At 36.9% G+C, this 15,950-nt stretch overlaps 1 protein-coding gene across 2 annotated transcripts in view; it reads left to right on the plus strand.

The window, feature by feature from the left end:
- LOC124805181 (myosin heavy chain, clone 203-like) overlaps positions 1 to 15,950 on the plus strand; it is a 259,196-nt gene that overhangs the window by 234,262 nt on the left and 8,984 nt on the right. The gene's annotated exons all lie outside the window — the stretch shown is intronic.

Raw genomic sequence — 15,950 nt, forward strand, 5'->3', positions numbered from 1 at the left:
GCCAAAACATTCTGATTACCCGCTTAAAAGCTGGTATGTCCATCTTTGGGATGATATAGATCACTGATTGTTCACATCGGGGATCCAACAGTGTTTTGGTAGGTTTGTGGAGGTATGTGGCACTAGATGTCTACCCACAGGTCATATAATTCACGTAAATAATGGGTCACTCATATACATACATGGTGATGGCACCAAATAGTGACCCAGATGGATTCCATAGGATTTACATCAGGCAAATTTGGTCACCAAGACATCATTCTGAGTTCATGATAATGCTCCTGAAAACACTGTAGCACAGTTCTGGCTCTGAGACAATGCAATTATACTGCTGAAAGATGACATCAGGGAAGACATTAAGCATGAGGGGTTCAGGTGGTTCACAGCTGTCAGAGTGTCTTTGATTACCACCACAGGTATCTTGCAAGCACAGGAGAATGTCCACCACAGCATAATCCTGCTCCCAACAGCCTGTGCCCATGGCACACTGCATGTTTTGACCCACCATTCACCTTGGTGACTGCATTTGCGGAGACAACCACTGACATAGTGTATCAAATACTTGATTCTTCCAAAGAGCCATGTTTACATTGATTGACAGTTGACTCCCAATGGTTTGGTGCCCACTGCAGTCATAACTGATGATGTCTTTGGGTCAGAATGTGAACATGTAGGGATGGTCTGCTCTGGAGCTCCATGTTCAACAACGTTCAATGAATGGTGTGCTCTGAAACCCTTTTGCATGCACTAGCATCATGCTCTTTCAGCAGAGATGCCAAAGATCTCCATCTATCCTACTTTACAGAGAGAGACAAGCCTCCAAATCCCACATTCTGTGAAAAGTCATGGACGTCCAACCATTTAGTACCGTGTGGTAGTTTCACAATTCTTCTACCTCTTTCTGTAGATGCTCATGACAGTAGTGCATGACCATTCGACCAGCTTCACTGTTTTTGAGATACTCATTCACAGGCTCAGCGTAGTAATAATCTGCCCTTTGTCAAAGTCACTTATCTCAATGGATTTCCTGATTTGCAGCCCATATCTTTGTTAGGGTGATGCCCTGCTCATAGCTACTCCACTTACATTCATTTGTTATGGCGTCATGCACCCGCAACATCCCAGGTGGCATCCAATATTGTGGTGGCGTATGTTTTGGCTTATCAGTGTAGCTTATTTATGAAAAACCAAATACTAGATTTAGCAGTACATCATCTCCCAGTTTATGCGTAGCAGTTACCACAACAAACTAACTAAATTGTTACAGTGGTTAAGGTGCTGCACTGCATGCCATTTCAGGAGCAGCCAGGCCACCCCCTTTTAAGCTAACCACAGTTTCCCAACATTGCTACACACAAATGCTGGGAGGATTTTGTAAAATGTTAATAACAAGTTCCTTTGTTCTATCCTTATGTAACTGTGTGAGTGCTCTATTTTTAATTACATCAATGTTGGCAGGTTGTTAAACCACAACCTTCCTTACTCCGTTAGATTTCAGGCATGCAGCTGTAGAAACTACCATTCTTTCATGGGTATTTCAGTTATATAACTTCTGGCCCCTTCTGAGTGAGCCAGTCTACTGAATCAACAGTATGCACATTGGCTAATTTAAAACTGAGGGTCTCATCATGGCGCTTACAGTTACGGACTCTCATACCACAAAGATAATTACTTGCTGGGTAGCAAAAGTTTATATGAATGTCTAGTAATTGGCTAGTCAAGACATGAACGGGAGTCCATAATTTGTCAAGGCTGGCCCACTATCCTGATTAATTAAATCTTTTGCCAGGCAAATTTCTACTGTTTCTTTCACAATCAAGTGTAAAAACAAAGAAATTGCCATCAGAATTTCGTTTCTGTCATACACTGTACAGTGGGTGTTTTCAGTGTAGTGCTGTGCCACAATCAATTGGTTGGGCTGTAAGCACTGGATAGGATATTTATCATACACATACTGTCCTACAAATGAATGTGTCTAGGCATGAATGTCTATAAATGCATGTACCATATGGTTTAAATTTGTGAATAACCTGCAGTAGTTTATAACATAACTATTAAAATGTAACTATTCTTGAGTTAAGCATTTATATAGTGGGGTTTTCGTGTACTCATCCTTTCTGCAGATCTGTTGCAGCTGAAGTCCTAAGTTCTCAGTAACTGTAAAAAATTTTAACTTCGGAAAAGTTAAAACTAAAAATCATCTTGAATTATGTCATTTTAAATACATTTATTAAACTTTCAAAACAGAGCTAAAGTATTATTACAAAGGCAAACAATACTTACAAAAGGAGCAGCTACATGCTCACTGCTCAAAAACTAAAACCAGACTGACCCCCTCTGCCAACATGGCAGCCACCCTTTAAACTTTCTTAGCAATCCCGAACAATCCTCAGCATTGTTTAAGATGAACATTTGATTGATTAACAATCAAAACTTTTACAAAATAACTGAAAATACTTATATAAATGTATGTCTGCTCAGTACAGTAAGTACACTATGATATTAGTACATGTCTGTTAATTCTTTTGAGAATAAACTCTCAAATAAGAAATTACAATAATACATTTACATTTTTTTTTAATTACTGGAGACTCCTTCATGGGAATTATTCCCTTCATTTACAAAGCTTCTATACTTTGAACTGAAATAGATTAAACAGTCATTTTCTCAGTTATAAGTTTTTCTAGACGAGTTACATATTTTGTTTACATGTGCGATCCTGAATTAGACTGGGAAATGTTAATTTTAAATATGCCTCAGTGGGCTGTTACGTTTCAAGTTCCAGTCAGTTGGCTTACTTGGGAAATAGCCAGAAGGTAGATGACCAAAATATCAGTGGAAGAAATGGAACTTCTGCTGTTGTGTACCTAAAATCTGATAGATCAGCCAGTGTGCCTGGAAAACATAAAGATGTACTCCAACTTCCCCTAGTCACCATAATGTGAAAGTAATTTTTATCACATTTTCAGTGGAGTGCAGATTAATTCTTCTCTTTTTAATTATTAAGCATTCAGTCAGTACTCATGAAAATTACAGGTTTCTTCATTCTTTTCATAAATGTAGTATGTGTTAGACCAAGATCCAAACCAGACTATAAACCTGTTGTAGACAGTATTCTACTAATTGTGTAGTCTGAAGACACCTTGCGTACCAACCCAAATATCTGCTTTCTCTCCTTTCCTTCACCATGATTAACTTTGCATTAGAAAAGGAAGTGTACTTTTGGATTTCTCAGTTTGTAAGAGGCAAAGCTTCAAGTTCAAATTTTTATCTAGTGTGCAGTTTTAGTGAGTAAGGAAGATTTGTTTGAATGCATTCTGCTTCAGATTGAAAGTTTCATGATGGAATTTCTTTCCTATTATGAATGGATTGGGATGGAGAAGGGGCAGAAGTAATGTCTGCCACATATGTAATATTTGAAAAAGCCATAAATACTCCATGAACTAAGCAAAATGGTGAGCACCTCCTTATCTGCTTATCTGGAGAGTTCAGGAGCCATGAACTGTATCTGGAGAGTTCAGGAGCCATGAACTGGTCAGTGCAGCCATTCCTTTATAACTGTAAACTCCAGGCATGCTTCTGTGATCACTATGTAACAAAGCAGCAGAACATTTTGTGTGTGTGTGTGTTTGTGTGTGTGTTTTACCAGATACCAATGAAGTGGATATGCTGTTGAGCTGAAACCATCATTAGCTGTTGAACTGCTTTACCCTGGCATTCACTGGTTAAATATCTACATTATGTGATTGAACTCTTTTCACAATTGCTTTTTTCTCCATTTTCTTCACCAGTGTTATTTTAATACCCTAATAGATGACCACATATTGCATTTCCTGTCTCCATACTTGTTATATGACTTCTTCGGTGAAGCTTAATTTTTTTCAAAAGTTTTCTGATTCGATCACTTTTGGCTTTGCTAAGCAGAAACTGGGGAGAAGTTGTGGAAGGCTGCTCATCCTTCTTTCCTGCTCCCTTCCACCATTTGTATTCTTACTATAAATCACAGCAATTAGAAATCAGATGCCTTCAGGCCTGCACAATGTTTGCCGAGCCAAATATTTCAGTTTTGCTACTAAATAATACTCTCATTGTTGGAGTTTTAAATGTGTGTCATACAGCCACAATGCACCACAAGCACAAGATGCTTACTTGAAAATGACGTGTTAGTCAAAAGCATTTGAAAGCACAACACTTCATTATATTTACGGAACAATGTCTCATGAAAATGTTGAGAAATTCTGTATTGAAATACAAGCCATCGCCCAGTTTTTGAGCTACTCCATGTTTAACCTATTTTTGAGTGAACTATAAGCTATACTGTAGCAATATTCCCTATTACTGTGGTTCTTCAGTATTTCCCAGTGGGTGTGTTCTGTCAGGGTCAGATGAGATGTGACCACCGTGGTGGTGGGTGAAATGGCTGCTGGCAACTCAGGATGGAGTGCGATTTCCCCACCTTGATGTTGGCTGCAGTGGAGGTTGTGACTGGAACTGCACTGCAGAGTCTCAGTGAAACATCTATAGTTAAGGAAGTCTTTTATTTATGAAAATTACAGGGATGGAATCATAGATGAAGAGGAGGTGGTTGTTCTCTGTGAAATAGTCAGCAATGGTTATGCAGCTGATGCCCTGATGTCAGCAGTTGTGTGCCAGGAAGGCAGTGCATGCTGATGGCAGCAGCTACTGGCATCAGTGCAGTCGCAGAGACCTGATGCAAGGCAGTGCATCATCAACAATGTAGGACATAGGCAGCTCCTTGCTGCTTCTTAGTCTAGTGTATGATGCACCAGGATAGACGATATTTAAACTGCAGTGCCTGAAGACAATGGTGTGTGCCCACTTGTGTAATGCTCAGCAACCACATAAGCCTACACAGGATGGAGAACAGCAAAGGTATAAATTAGGTGTATATACTTGAGACTGGTTAGTGTTCTCCCCATGGTACCACTTCGGCCCTTAAATCCTAATAGGCTGGTTTCCAGGTGTAAGTGTTAGGCAATGATGACTTTGTTCATCATGGTTTTCATGTCCAGTCAGCTCTTCCAGACACCCTACTCCTGCTATAAAGCATCCCATCTTCAGCTTTCAGAAGTAGTTGCTAGCATTTTCCACAGTGTCAGTCTACTGAATGAGTGTTCTTGTGTTGTGTGTCACATCGTATTGTCTTCGGGCTGACAGGCAGTTCTCCCTCTGTGACACATATTCACACCTCCTTTGGAGAAAGCTGATCTTCAGATTGGGACCAGTTTGGATTTCTGAACAAGAAAGATCTCAATACATGATTCATGAGTTGACATAAAAAAAATAGAACGTTTTCCATTTCTCCTTATTCTAATTTAGTATACATTATGTGGTTCATTACCTGTTCACTAATTTTAGTGTTCTTTTGAATCATCATGTAGCAAACTAGCAAAATAAAATTACTTATAATTTTCTCCACTTAAAAAATCCCTTAACTGTCATTCAACAGCAAATGGTTCCACTCAGTTAATTTCTCATTATTGACATTTCTCCTTGTTTACCAGATGGTTTCATAACTTTCTGCTTTGGTACATCATGCAGAACTTTGTCTAGGCAACAAAAGTTTCCCTCATCATGTTTTCTCAGAAAACACATCCTTCAATCTAAGTTCACATAAAAATAAATGTGGTATTGTCACAAGAAAGATATTGGTGGGTGTTCCCCTTATTCCCCTTATTTTAATGCCAACTTCAGACTGACAACTTCTTGCAATACTGTGCTTGTTTCTACCTTCACTCACCCAAAACAACTTCCCTGTGCTCTGTGGCACTTTATTACGTGAATTGAACATTAATGATTTTGTATGCAGTTCAGGTGGTTCTACTCTCATGACAGAAGATGGTTGTGGCAGTGTGTCAGTCACAGCAGTCAGTCTCAGCTGAAGCAATGTCTCCTGGAGTTTGATGGAGTGCTGCCAAAGAACAACTGCACAACATTTTCTTGTACCCACACTACCTATTACATGGCAAGTATCATCAACTTTATGAACCTCCTGATCCTCAGGCACACATTCCTGAAAGGATCCAATCTTGTCAGCCCAACCAGAAGCCTTACTAATGTGGTTCCTCTTCCTTATCTTCCTCCCTTACCCCTTCTGAAGAGGCAGTGCCACCACAGGTGGTTAGGAATCTGCATTCATCAGAAACAAATGTGTCTTTACCACTACATTATCCAAATCATTCACAACATAAGTAACACCATCACTAAACTCCTGTGTATCCCTTGTAGTATTTACAACAAACTGCTATCCACAGCTATACTATGTGTGACACAAAAATTGGTGGTACATGCATTTCCATGTACATCTGCTCCAGGATCTGTGATCTCTATACAACAGCCATTATCACCTATTGGGGTAGATACTACTGCACCTAAGTCAGTATCATCTGTGTTGCTACCAGCACATTTATTTATTTGTTTCAGCACATTGCCTGTTAATGCCATCTGGCACAGCAGATGATTTAGATTGCATTTTCACGTGATATTGGAGCTGATAATTCTACATTACAACATTAGTACCTTTTGCATCAATTAAACATCTACTGTTTACATCTTTTCCCCTATCTTCTGCTTCAACATAAGCACTACTCTATTTTAATTTCTGAAGACATTATCACTGGATGACCATACTGACCCCTGTTTTTAACCCAGTTATCACCAAATTCTTCCTGCCTGTTATCTGAATACTCTGGGGCAACTTAACTGTGCAAAGCTAGCTTTCTTTCCTCCATATGCTTTTATTTCCTTAAACATATTCATATTTTCACTGTCTGCTTACAACCATACTATTTCAGCTGCTCAAATTTGTGGAGTTTTGTCAAGGATAGCTCCCTGTGGCAACGAAAAGAAATTGGTTGAACCCATACCAGTTACACAAAAAAACAGCAAATGACATCATCATCATCATCATCATCATCTTCATCATTCATCATCATCATTGTCGTCTTTTCAGGGATTAGGCCCTTTGAGCTGAACCAGCTTCAATCCATCTTTCCCTTGGTCTTCCTTGGTCTCTTTGGCCAGTAGGTCTATATGACAATGCCGTTTCTGGAATCCCACATACATCCTGGTTTATCATTTATCAAGGTGTGTGTGTGTGTGTGTGTGTGTGTGTGTGTGTGTGTGACAGTAGTGCCCTAAGCAATTTCATTTCTGTGGGTTCTGTATGGCTGTGGTTTTTCTGTATTAATGTCCATGTTTCACTGCCATGTAGAAAAATTGGTACTGCCATTACCTTTTACAGCTTCAGCTGCTGCCATCTGCACTGCTTTCAGTGATCTCAGATAGTTCTGCACATTGCATAGTATCTTCACAATTTCTTATTTACATATCTGTCATAATCATAAGAGATATTGCAACCTAAATGATTAAGATGTTGAACCAGTTCTAAAATTCTGCCATCAAAAAAATCATTGCCCTTATGGGGTGTTTGCCCTGGAATATCATGGCTGCTAATTTTGAGGTAGAAATTTTAAAGTTATATTCCTTACAGATTTTATCTAGTAAATAAATAGCTCTTTGAAGACTTTCTTCAGTGTTTTGCATAATCACTTAGTCATCAGCACAAGCTAGAACATTTAAAGTGGTTCCTCCTAATTTAACTGCAGGTGGTGCCTGATATTTTCATCTGTGTAGGATATCGTCCATATAGATGTTAAAAAGTGTGAGCGGTAATACACATCTTTGTCTTACTCCATGATTAACAACTATATTTTTGCCATTGTAATTAGATAAACTGAGTCTGAAGCATATGTCATTACATAAACATTTTATACACTTTATTATGTTTTGAGAGTGGCCTGTTTAATCATTGTATTCCATTGTTCATTTGTCTACATAATTGGAGGCCTTCTCTATATCTACAAGTGCCATATAGGGGGAAAATTTCATTCCATTTTTCCCCAGTTAGCTGTTTCATAGTAAACAGTTTTTTAATATACCAGCATATAGTTTATACATTAAATTAATATATTTATAATTCCATAGTTTATTTCAACTCCCTCTTTCTTAAATACAGAAGGAAAAAAAATGCTGTTGACCATGTATTGGGGTCCTCATTGTAAGCCACCACATGTTTGAAGAAGGTGGAATTTGATTAAAAATCTTTCATTCCTCAAGAATTCTATATTTATCCACTCTGGTCCTGCGATATTTTAGTTCTTTTGTTTTCATATTATAGTCTCTAACTCTCCTAAAGTAAGTCACCATGGCCAAACTACCTTACAAACAGGATAACTGCATTCATAGTGTCCTTAATGAGATATATGTCTGTGTGCACCACATATCTATATGGTACTGTGAATATACATAGTACAGTGGTACATAGCGATGTAGGACAAGTCAAATAATTTGCAATAAATTTTGAACAGAAACTGTTGTGTGGTTTACAGTATATAGCAATATAAGCCTAACAAATGGGAAAAACAGTCTGCAAATACACAAATAAAATTTTACACCTACTTTTGACCGAGTGAGGTGGTGCAGTGGTTAGCACTCTGGACTCGCATTCGGGAGGATGACAGTTCAATCCCGTCTCCAGCCATCCTGATTTAGGTTTTCCGTGATTTCCCTAAATCGTTTCAGGCAAATGCCGGGATGGTTCCTTTGAAAGGGCACGGCCGATTTCCTTCCCAATCCTTCCCTAACCCGAGCTTGCGCTCCGTCTCTAATGACCTCGTTGTCGGCGGGACGTTAAACACTAACCACCACCACCACCACACCTACTTTTGGCCTTGTTTCTACATACATACACACATGTGTAACAGTCCACACAGACACAGAATATACATACAAATTTATATATGAACATTTCTTATTTTAACCTTAATTGTATAAATTATTTAAATTTTTTCGCATGTTTACATAGCAGGTAAAAATTAATCAACACTATAGTAGCAATCCCATAGCAAGTAGTCACTCACTGTAGTTTTGGATTTATGCAAGCCAGTTATCACCTTAATTTTGAGGTAGTTTGTTGAACAGTTTTTTTCCTGCTTTCAGGGGTCTTTTTTTTAGTGTTGTGTGTGCAAGCAGCCCATGTAAATCTTGAATGTTCCTTGAATAGTATGAACGGATTTTGGTCTTTTGGAGCAATCTTGCTGTTGTCATTTGTGATTTTTCTATATAAACATTATTGTTTCTAAGATATATAGGCATGGTAATGGAAGAATATGAAGCTTCTTAAATGTAGGTTTGCATGAAAATCGAGTTGCTGTGCCTTCCATGGCTCTTATAATTTTTTTTTGTGCAATGAAACAACTTTTTCTGGGTGGTGAATTTTGCTAGCAAATTAAACAATATCTTAGCAGTGTTTCTGCTTGAGTATAGTACACATTTTTTATGACTTGCATTGATGTGCATCCAGCAGGAATTTTAATACTATAACAAATGGTATGTAATTTATTACTCAGGTGGTGTGTGTTGTTCTGCCATCTCAGGTCACCTTGGATACAAACTCCCAGAAATTTGGTGCTATTTACAGTTTCAAATCTTTTGCTCAACAGTTCTGTTGTTTCAGGTAGAGGCTCTTTAATCTGCACTGTGTGTAGAGGCACAGTGTTGTTTTCTGTGTGTGTATTATTAAGTTGTTCATTGCGAACCATTCTGATACATGTGAAGTGCTCTTTTTTATTTCATTTTGGAGTTCATATGGGGTCTTTCCTTTGATAATAATGATACTCATGCCTTCTTTCATGCCATATATTTAGACGTGGGCAACATCAGGGATCTCAAATAGCTTATCATAGAGTTTTTCAATCTCTTCTTTTCTGGACTATAAATTCCTACTATCATCAATGCAGTGTTGGCAAATTAGACTTTTGCTGGCAAGATCTTAAAAACTAACATTCATGTAGAAACTCCACCTAAACTTTGTACATACAAAAGAATGTTTTCCAAATCAGCCCTGCATCAGTTTAAATCCCAGCTAGAATATGAAGATTGGAGGGAAGTCTATGCAGAAACCAACGCAAATCAGAAATTTATCAAGTTCATGTCAATTTTTAAACTCAGATTTGAAGAGATGTTTCCCAAAACTCTTTATCAAATTAAAACTACAAAGAGAAATCAGTGGGTGACTACAGGTATCAAAAAATCCTCAGAAACTCTTAGATATCTCAACTCCATAAAAAATAATCAATCTAACCCAGAAGTTCTGCAATCCTACAAAAAGTACAGGAAAATTTACAGAAAGGTGTTGCTAGCCGCAAAAAAACTTTCAAACAACAAAATATTACTTGAAGCTGAAAACAAGAGCAAAGCAGCCTGGAACATCGTCAAACAGGAAACATCTAACTCTGCTAAAAAGGACCTCAATTCACATATTAAAAACAAAGATGTACCAGTAGGTAACCCTAAAAAATTAGCTGATTTTGTAAACTCATATTTCAGTAGTATTGCAAAAAAATTACAGTAGAAATTTCCAGATACGTATGATTTACCTACTCAGAACCGGCCAACAAACTCAATGGTGCTCTTGCCAACTACAGAAAGGGAAGTGGCACTAGTAGTACACCAACTAAAAAATAAAACTTCAGTAGGACTTGATGAAATCCCAGTCTGCGTAATTAAAGATTGTATAGACTCCATAAAGGGCCCATTAGCAGACATAATTAATGAATCTTTCGAATCTGGATACTTTCCGGAGTACCTAAAACAAGCAAAAGTTATACCTATCCTTAAAAACGGAGATGTGGAAAATGTAGAGAACTACAGGCCGATCTCTATACTGTCTATCATTTCTAAAATAATAGAAATACTAGTCAAAAAGAGACTGCTAAATTACCTGAATAAATATAATCTTCTTTCCAATGACCAATTTGGTTTTAGGCCCGGAAAAGGCACACAACATGCTATAGCACAGTTCACTAAAGTAATTTTAGAAGCACTGGACAAAGGTGAAAATGTAAGTGGTATCTTTTTAGACTTGTCCAAGGCCTTTGATACAGTTGACCACAAAATCTTACTTCATAAATTAGGGCAAATAGGAATAAGAGGTGTGACAAAGAAGAGGTTCAAATCATACTTGGAAAACAGAGTTCAACGAGTTGAGATATCACAAGTTTCAAACAATTCCCTTATAAAACACCTGTCTGACCCAGAAAATGTGAATATAGGCGTCCCACAGGGAAGTGTATTAGGCCCAATATTGTTTCTTATATACATTAACGACTTCCCATAAAGTATCAGACATGGCAAAAAAATACTTTTTGCTGATGACAGCAACATAGTAATAACAGGTGAAAATCCAACACAACTGTCAGAAAGAGCAAACGAGGCTCTCAATGATATCCACAACTGGTCATTAAAAAATAAAGTAACCCTAAATGTAAAGAAAACTAACTATATTAACTTCCAATTGAACAAAAAACACAATGCCACTAGAATAAAAGTTAATAATAATGAATTAGAATGTGTAACAAGTACCAAATTCTTAGGGATGAATGTAGACAGCCAACTGAAATGGACAAACCATGTCAACATTTTGGCAAAGAAATTATCCACAGCATGCTATGCTCTTAGAATCCTTGCACCGGTATGCAATAATACCTGTCTTAAAATAACATATTATGGATATCTACACTCAGTCCTCAGCTATGGGATCGTGTTTTGGGGAACAAGTGCCAGTAACATACAAACTGTGTTCAAAGTACAAAAAAGAGCCATAAGGATAATAACAAATAGCAACAACAGGGCCCACTGTCTAGAATTATTTAGAAAGCTAGGAATTCTAACTGTTTCTTGTGAGTATATCTTTCAGAACATAATGTTCATTAAGAAAAATCTCAACATGTACAACACAAACAGCTTAATACATGACCATGAAACAAGAGCTTGTCACCACCTCCATCTAGATAGAAAGAACAAGGCAAAGATGCAAAAAAAGTATATTTTACAATGGGATAAAACTGTACAACAAATTACCACAAGAAATTAAAGAAATAAATGAGCCCCTCACTTTCAGACAAAAGCTTAAAACCTTTTTAGTAAGTAAAAGTTGTTATACTGTTAAAGAATATTTAACATAGATGTAGATTATTAGCAACGTGTCACATTATCACCAAAATATTATGTAATTATAAATATGTGTATGACTAGTTATAAAAACTACACAAAATATGAGAAACCTGTTTAAAAATATGAGAAACCTGTTTAATTGTAAATGTAAATGTGTGCTCATGTGTTGTAATCTGACAACATCCATACAATATTTATTGTTCCACGGATGAATAAATAAATAAAAAAAAGTAAATATACACAAGCTGGAAATAATTTTAATCATTGTTGGTATCCCAGGTAAGAGTTAAATAAGTTTGTGACCATTTATGGCCTGCGCTAACTTTTTAGGGCCAAAAAAACACAAATTTTTGGGACTTTTTCAGTGTTTTGCTAATAACTCGAAAATGATACATCCTAAAGAAATGTTACAAAACACAAGACTGGAAGAGCATCAAATTTCATATTGAATGACCTACTTAAAAGTTAAAATCATTTTACCCATTTGGCTGTAATTGATTATCAAAGATTGGCAACTTTTACCAACTGAAGTGAGTTGTGCTCGTGTTCCAACACCTGTAACCCAAAACCACTATTCCAAATGGAAAACATCATTCATGAAAGTTATAGAGCATCAAATTCTGCATAAAGAGAGCTCCCAAATTTTAAAATTCACTGCTGTGCAAAGACACAAATAAAAATGTTAAAGTGTTCATAGCACTATATTCATGCTAAGACTTATTTCTGAAGTCAAATTACTTTTGAACACCAAATAACCCACATTCGTCTAAATGTTCAATTTTAACAGCAGTTTAGTTAGATAACTACCTACCTAGGTAGGTATTAATATTAATTACTTAACATGCCAGCCCAAGATGATAAGAAACAAGTTAGAAAAAAATGAAAAACAGTTGAAATGAAAGGTTTTATTAATGGAAAAATAATTCAATTATAGTATAAAATTGGTGAGAGATAATTTTTTTACAAAGTTCTTTAAGCAGTTATTGCTCTGTATTTGCATTCATTAAAATTTTTTTTTTTTGTGTCTTTCTGCATTTTGGGGAAGATGGTCTTTGGGATAAAATGTCATCGTTCAGTCCTCTGTCGTTTTCTGGCATGGAAACTAAACTGATTTTCTCCTCACTGATGTCAGTCTCATCATTGATTTGTGTCAAATTAATGAAGATGTCCTCATCTGTTAATGAGTTAAGACTTTAAAGCCCCTTGCAAGTGCTGCATATGGCTGAGCACTTTATAGACTCTTTCTTGCAGGAAGAAACTGCTTGACATACCTTGAAGCACATGCATGGTATTGTGTTGAGTAGTTCCTGGAGCACTAGTAGTTGCAATGTGGATCAAATCTTTTTTTTTTTTTTTTTTTTTTTTCCTTCATCCCCATTCAGTGGATCCAGCTGATTGTTCTTCAGAAGTGAACCTGTAAGTAGACTCTGAGGGAGCGCTGGTGAGTGGTGGTTTCAGTGGGTGGTAAACATGCCAAATTGATTTTTGCATGAAACTCTCTGAAAAGTTAGAGATGAATTCCATTCAAAAGTTTGGAGTTGCCACCATGTACAAACACACAATGAACTTCACTCATTTCAGTGACGTTATTAGGAGGGGTGCTTGGATCCATGAAATTTGAGGCAATATGTTGGAGGTTCACATTCTTTTGAAACATGTTTATAAATTAGATTTTGCCCTGTCAAAAAAATGTATATGTGGTGTCTTAGCCACTGAAGGCATGAAGAAATAACACATTTTTTTGGCTTCTTGAGAGAGCTTAGAGCTGTGGAGGGTATAAACGTATGTGTCTTGGTTGCCTTTTCCAGGTTTCATAAGGAAGATATTGGTGATGGGTTCTTTTTACTCACTACTATCAGCTATGTGGTCAGTCAGCAGGACCAAAAAATCAGTATCTTCCCTGACAATGGAAGACTTTGCCTCCGTGCCTCGACTTTCCTATGGCTGTACCAACAATCAAGGGGTCTGCTTCCTCAGTGGCCTGATTGACCTGATATCCTTCCATATAATTTTCTGTATGTTGAGATAAGATATTTCTTATTAATTTTGTTTAGTAAAAACCATTTTTTGGCATAGTTGGTGACATTGTCTCTTCAAGTAAAACAGTAGCAGATGACATAGTGCAGGCACTTCGGGCACATGCAGCAGTTTTCATGCTTATGTAAACTGTCTCCTTGGGGTACCCATCAAACACTGTGATATATTTGCAACCAAAGTGCTTTTTGATGTAGTTGACATACCTTTTAAGAACTGAGGAAAACACTTCATCAGTATTCCACACAACTCAGTGTAAGAGAAACACATGGTCAAGGACAGTGTTCAGTATTCAGAGTTCGTCCTGTGCTATTGGTTCTGCTAGCAGTCTCCCTAATCTGTTGGCGTCTGTCAGATCCTGAGCTGAATGATGTGCTTTGAGAAAGTCTGTGTTGTTTGTGATTTTAACACTGACTTGATTGAATGGTTTAAAAATATCGATTTTCTTGTCTTGCACATTAGTTTGCCATCATCAGAAAGAGTTAATGGTTTTGGGGCTAACTCAGAGGCCCTTTTGTGATTACCACAAACATAAGTAATTAACATGAAACTCTATAAATTATCTACTGGAATAATTTCATTAATAAATAGAACTGTCTATCTGGGTAGATTGGTACCTAATTAAATTAACCTTATATTTGAATATTTGGACTAATGTGGATTATTTGGCATCGAAAAGTAATTTGACTTCATCACAAAAAAGTCTTATCAGGAATGTAGTGCTATGAATACTTTGTTGTTTTTATTTGTATCTTTGCAAAGAGCAAGTGAATTAAAAAATTTAGGAGCTCTTTTCTTAGAACTATGACTTAGAACTTTATCACAACTCGCATTCTGCAAACTTGGTAAAAATTGCTGACCTCTGATGATTAATTGCAGCTGAGCAGCTGAACCAATTTTAACTTGTAGTTAAATCATTCTACACAAAATCTGATGCTCGTTCAAATTGACGTTTTATAAAATTTCTACAGAATGTATCATTTTTGTGATATAAACGAGAAACTGTAAACAAGTCCAAAAATTTTGTGGTTTTTCCACCCTTAAAAGTTTAGCACAAGCCAAAAAAAGTTGCAAACTCATTTAACTCTTATTTGGGATGCTTAACATTGATTAAAATTATTTCCAGCTTGTGGCCAGTGTGACTTTTTTGGGATAGTATGTCCTCTATGCATTTTAAAATAAACTCACGTAGGTCTGTTGCTATAAAAGGTATATGCTGTTAACCTTTTTTTCCATTTCTGATCTATCATTGCAGAAATTGCTGCTTGAGCTCTTATATTTTGTTCCACTCTGCTATATAATAATGTACATTGGTTTAGATCTACTCTTCCTTGTAATTTCATTTTTATTTTTCTTAATAGTGCTATATTATCTTCTTCTTTAATTCTGTAACTAAACTTCTATTGTGTAGATACCTCTGACATTCCAGGCTGCTAAATTCAGTTTGTCTGCAGTTTCAAATCATTTGGCTTTATCCTTCCTGAGGTTGTGTCCATTAAATTTGCTCAGGTTTCCTATTACTTGATGCTTATTAGAGAAGTTCTTTCATTTGAATGACATGCCACCCACACACACAATTCCCAACTTGGAGAGTCGGGGAGATTTCTGTTGGGGCCTCCTACCCTTAGATGGTTACTTTTCTTACGCCTACAGAATCCTCTTCCTGGGCTGTTTTTGAAGCTTACTTCTCCTCCCCATGACAAGGTCTGTTGCTTCCATTCCTTAAGATGCAATGGTGAATTTGTCGTTCCATCTCACTATGCAGATATGTTATAGTTTTCACTAGTAAACCTGGGCAAGGGACTGTTTTCCAAGAGAACCAGGGGAAGTAGAAGATGAAGAGGAAAATTGAAAACACCCGCAGGCCTTAAACAAGATAG

This window comes from Schistocerca piceifrons, chromosome 7 (assembly GCF_021461385.2).
Source record: "Schistocerca piceifrons isolate TAMUIC-IGC-003096 chromosome 7, iqSchPice1.1, whole genome shotgun sequence".
In the NCBI taxonomy this organism is placed as follows: Eukaryota; Metazoa; Arthropoda; class Insecta; order Orthoptera; family Acrididae; genus Schistocerca; species Schistocerca piceifrons.